Source organism: Arachis stenosperma, chromosome 1 (assembly GCF_014773155.1).
Source record: "Arachis stenosperma cultivar V10309 chromosome 1, arast.V10309.gnm1.PFL2, whole genome shotgun sequence".
Lineage (NCBI taxonomy): Eukaryota > Viridiplantae > Streptophyta > Magnoliopsida > Fabales > Fabaceae > Arachis > Arachis stenosperma.
The window spans coordinates 108,934,625-108,939,703 of record NC_080377.1 but is presented as its reverse complement, the minus strand read 5'-3'; the positions used below and the strand labels follow the sequence as shown (position 1 = coordinate 108,939,703).

The window sequence follows — 5,079 nt, the reverse complement described above, 5'->3', positions numbered from 1 at the left end:
TCGTGAACCTAATCACCACTCTAGAACCACTATGATTAACTAACAACGTTACTAATCATTACTACAAGAAAAAAGGCCTATCGGTACACTTTTTTTGCCACGCTTTAAAAGCGTGGCCAAAAGTGGTCAATGACCATGCTTTTGTGAGGGTGCCGACTAATCAGTGATTTGGTCACATTTTTTTTGCCACACTTCAAAAGCGTGGCCATAGAGAGAAACAGGCACGCTTTTGTGAGGGTGCCGATTAATTACTGATTTAGTAACACTTTTTTCTGCCACGCTTCAAAAACATAGCCATAGAAGAAAACAGGCACGCTTTTAAAGCGTGACTAATTTGTTTTTATATGGTCACATTTTAAAAGCGTGGCGATATCCTCTAATTAATTGGTTACCCCAAAAAAGCATACCAGAAAGAGTTCCTCTATTTTTTTTCCAAAGCCTTTATTTTTTTCCCAAGTTAAACACTTTAACCCTAAATCCTCTAAGTGATAACCCTTCATCATCAGTTCATCACCCAGCTGTCAAGCACACCCTACCCAGCCCTCTCCACCCAGCTGCGGACCTTTCACTACCGATGAGGACCCTCGCCACCCCGCTGCGCTCTTTCCCAGCCCTTCATCTTCATCACTGCGCTATGAGAACCCTCGCACCCTCAACGCAAGCCTCCTCCTCAGATTCACAACCTCGCACCCTCTCTTGCAACCTTCCATCGGCACTACTCCGTCGGCGTGTCCTCCCTCAATCGGCGTTGCCTATCCCTAACTCGGTGCTCAACCCTTGAGGTTTCTTCGATACTGCACTCTCCTACGCATCTTCACGTAAGTTTCGTTTCTTTAATTTGTCGTTGGGTGAAGAATTGGGATTTTAGGGTTTAAGGTAATACACATAGGATCGAAGCAGGGCTTGTTTGCGTGAATGTTATGTTGAAGAATTGTGTGTTTTCAATGGGCTCGGATCTATTTAGGGTTTATTGCGTAGGTTTCTGAAAATATATTTGATGATTTTATTTTGGTCATTCTGCCAAGAAATTGTGGTAATCACTGATTGATTGCTTTCTTTTGGATGGAGGGATTTGTTGAAATGAAAAAGAGAAGTTAGATTTCCTTTATGATTGATACTAGTGATCCGGATAATTCGCTTTTTTATGTCAAATTGTCTCGTTTGTCTTGCATCTTAGTGAAAATCCTTGCTGATATCTTATCAGTGGTTTCTCCTGTGGCTGTTATCCTGCAAATTCTTCAAGTAAATATTGCATAATTCGCCTAATAGGAATTTCAATTCTTTTTGCACCAACACCTTTTAGGTTGCAGGGGGTTATCCTCTTTAAACGTTACATATTGTTATCTCTATAGAAAGGTTAAATGGATGGCTATCAGGATAAAAAGTTCAAACTATTGTTTAGTTTGTTTTCTAATTGGTGTTTATTGTATGAAATTTTTACGCGATTGATCTTTACTTGGTCTTCAAATTATTGCGGCATTCATTCCAAAAATCAAGGTTGGTAGATCTATCACTGTGGATACCTTGTGTGATTTTAGTGAAGCTGACAAAATAGACACGGTACTCTTACTTCTACATTGATGATATAATGTTGTGCTTAAAATTTGATTGAATTATCATCACTGATCATATACTGTTTTACTAGACATCCAAAAATGTTGAGGAGACTTTTCAAGAAACAATTAAATAGCCACAGAGCATGACTACTGAAATAAAGGAAGATGATGCACCTTGCAGTGAAGTCAAAGAAGAAAACAACACAACTACTTCTCATGTGGTAATTATTGCTGCAATCTGGGCATACCTTTTGAAAAATTTGTTCCCTCATTATTGACTTAAGTTCTCATATAACAATTATGATCAATGGATATCAGGTTCCTGTTGATACGGAAAGAAGTGAAGATGTTTGCAAAGGAGAGAGCTCATGCTTAGGGATTTCATCATCTGGAGATGGGTCTGCTGAAGTAGCAAAAGATGCTTGCACTCCCAAACCAACATTGCTAAAAAGATTGACAACCACCACCTCCAAGAAGCAAGAGACAGCTAAAATGATAGGCACCAGTAAAAAACCAGTTACAGTTTTAATCCTTTCAAGATTTAAATGCTTTTTTTTAAATCCTTTTTGAATTTGGAATCTGAGTTAATGTTGTACTATTTTGTATTGAACAGACTGAAAAGCCTAGGAAGGGTGTTATCCTTGCGAAGAAAATCAATGATGCTGCTGATAGGTGTTCGAGCTGAACTAAATTGAATAATTTACCAAGCTGCAACTTCAATTGCAATATTGTATTGGTACTCTCTAGTCCTTTCCTTTCAAGTTGATATGTCAAAATGCAGTTAACTATTCCAATGCTTATGTGCTGCAAAAAGCAATATAGCGTATAGAATCAATCATATAAGGGTAGTTATGGTAAGTTTTTTTTTCTTTTTTAAATTATTCTCATGATAAAATTATTGATACATTATTCAACATAGCATAACTGAATTGTTTGCTTTTATAATGTTCTTGGATATGATCTAATTGTCCTTCTATTCAACTAGTGTAACTTAGGTTTCTAAGTCTAACCACAAGCTGGATCTAAATCTGAACTTTCCATTTGTGACAAAGTCGATGAAAGAAGAGGCATGGTCTACTCTTGCTTGCCATAAATGTCCCATATCTTTAGTTACATACATGGAATACTGCCTCATTGAACTTTTCCAAATCCTGAAAGAGCAAAGAGAGAATTTCTACATTCAAGTTGTTGCTTTTGCTATACGTGAGAATGCAAAGTCTTTGAACTGCAATATGCAGTCTCTTTGGCATTGAACAAGTAGGTACTTAAATGAGTTGACCCTTGTATTTTTTTCTAATTTGTCCTATTAATTACTTGAATCTCTAATTTGAAACAAGTTTTGTAGAGAAAGTTGTGCCTTCTGGAAGCAGTGCTATTCACTGCTGTGACAGCACCCTTTTCTTAAAACAAAACCATATTTTGAGAGGCATAACTTTTTCTAGAGAAGTGAAAATGCTCTGGAACTTGAACTGGGTAAAAGATGGGTAAGTCTAGTTCAACCACACCAAAATTTAGGTGAATCCAACCAAAGATGGATTTTATATGATTTTTCTGAATTGGTTACTGCTTGCTGTTTTTCTGAAGTGTACCAAATCAATAGCTGATTTTTAAAATATTTGTTCCAATTTATTTTTGTTCATGAATGTCAATCATAATTATTTTGTATAATTCAGGTTGAGACATAATGTTTTTTATTTTATTTTTCTGCTGAGTAGGCATTACTCTTTATGCAAATCTCTACCACTATCACCATCCACAAGATCTTGGGTTGAACCACCATGTAGTGTAAGTACCACCCTTGTTTTCTTAAGCAACAATTTTGATGGTACTTGTTACTTACGAATGCATAAAATTTGGCACAGGAAGGAATTTGCAGACTATGCAGAATTTCGTTTCTAAGACATTTAGGACAGAGTGAAGAACTGGATAACATTCGATGAACCAAGAGTGGTAGCTGCTCTTGGCGCTATGACAATGGTTTCTTTGCCCCTAGAAGGTGCTCAAAGGAATATAGGATTAGCTCACAAAATGGATCACAAAATGCATTTGGAATGTTAAATTGATGGGTTGAAGTATATAAGATTAGATAAATTCATTCTTGGGGTTATATGCATAATAAGCCACTGCTTGTCTGCTTATTCAGTCTTGGGGTTATATGCATAATAGGCCACTGCTTGTCTGCTTATTCAATAAAATAGTGTATTAGAAAGCTCACATTGGATTAAGGAACTGAACTTATTTGTGGAATAATGTTTATAGAATATTGATGTGCATCAAAATTATTCTCTTCCTATTGGTATATGCAATTTCTTCTTTCTTATTTTATATTTTGTCTCAATAATAAAAGTACAAATATAAAGGCACACATACACTGTGATTTAAAATTATATATAAATTTGCAAGGTTTTATCAGGAAAATTAGAAAAGAACAATAGGTTATTGAATAAACTTATAGCCACGCTTAAAAAGGGTGGCTATATTGTATAGTTGAGTCAACAAGCACACTTAAAAAACATGGCAATAACCGAAAAAAACCCCTATTGGCACGCTTATTAAGCGTAACAATAACTTTTTCTATCGACACGCTTTAAAAGCGTAGCCATATATTCATTTATCGGCACATTTTTGAAGGGTAGCCAAAGCCAAACTAATGGGCACGTTTTAAAAGCGTGGTGATATGTCCACTTTTTGGCACGTTTTTAAAGTGTAATTATAGGTTAATACCTATGGCCACGCTTTTAAGTGTGGCGAGAGATATAAGCGTGGCGAAAAAGAAAGCATGCCGATAGATCCACAAAAGCGTGGCGATAGAGAAACCGGCACGCTGACAGATGTGACCCTTTCAAAAGTGTACCGATAGCTCAAAAAGCGTGGCGAAAAGCTATCGGTACGCTTTTTAGCACTTTTCGGCACGCTTTAAAAGTGTGACAGAAAGCTTATTTTCTTGTAGTGCATTTTGCATATGGCTCTAAGGCATGCATGTTTGGTATATCAGAATTTGAAATACAAGAATAATAGAATAAGAAGAAAATTTAGAGAAAAGGACCCGCACGATGACAGAATTTGCACATCATCACTAAAGAACTTTTTGGAATACTAATTTTAGCGATCAATTTTTTTTGTCAATACTTAAACGATAGATTTAGCTGATATTCCTACGGAAAAATTGGGAAACAAATTTTCCTTAAATATTCATAATAATTGACGAATAAATAACCATTTCTAATTATGATGTATCCAAGTGCTGACAATATTGATTATTATGATTCATTTAAATAAATTTTGTAACTAAAAAAGATTATATTTGTTTGACATTCCTAACTAAACATTAATTTGGTGAGAAACGTCATTAGTTCTGATTCTACGTAGCTGTTATCATTGTTATCAAATTCAACTCGATCCGACCGGTTCAACTGAAAATTCGGTCATTTGATCACCTGGTCGGGCCAAAGCACTCGTCGAATCACTTATGCAATAGATTCGGTGAAATCCGGTTCAACCTGACGGGTTTTATGCAAACCCG

At 36.0% G+C, this 5,079-nt stretch overlaps 1 long non-coding RNA gene across 2 annotated transcripts; it reads left to right on the top strand.

Moving 5' to 3' along the window:
• The first annotated feature begins 485 nt into the window (after window positions 1–485).
• Window positions 486–3,844, top strand: LOC130960628 (uncharacterized). 2 transcript variants are annotated; one of them, XR_009079179.1, is made up of 7 exons: window positions 486–818; window positions 1,646–1,777; window positions 1,875–2,072; window positions 2,170–2,292; window positions 2,542–2,813; window positions 3,272–3,341; window positions 3,419–3,844. It is a non-coding gene; the product is annotated as an uncharacterized LOC130960628 (long non-coding RNA). The 2 variants fall into 2 exon arrangements; XR_009079178.1 differs by having other exon boundaries at window positions 2,170–2,813.
• Window positions 3,845–5,079: the final 1,235 nt, after the last annotated feature.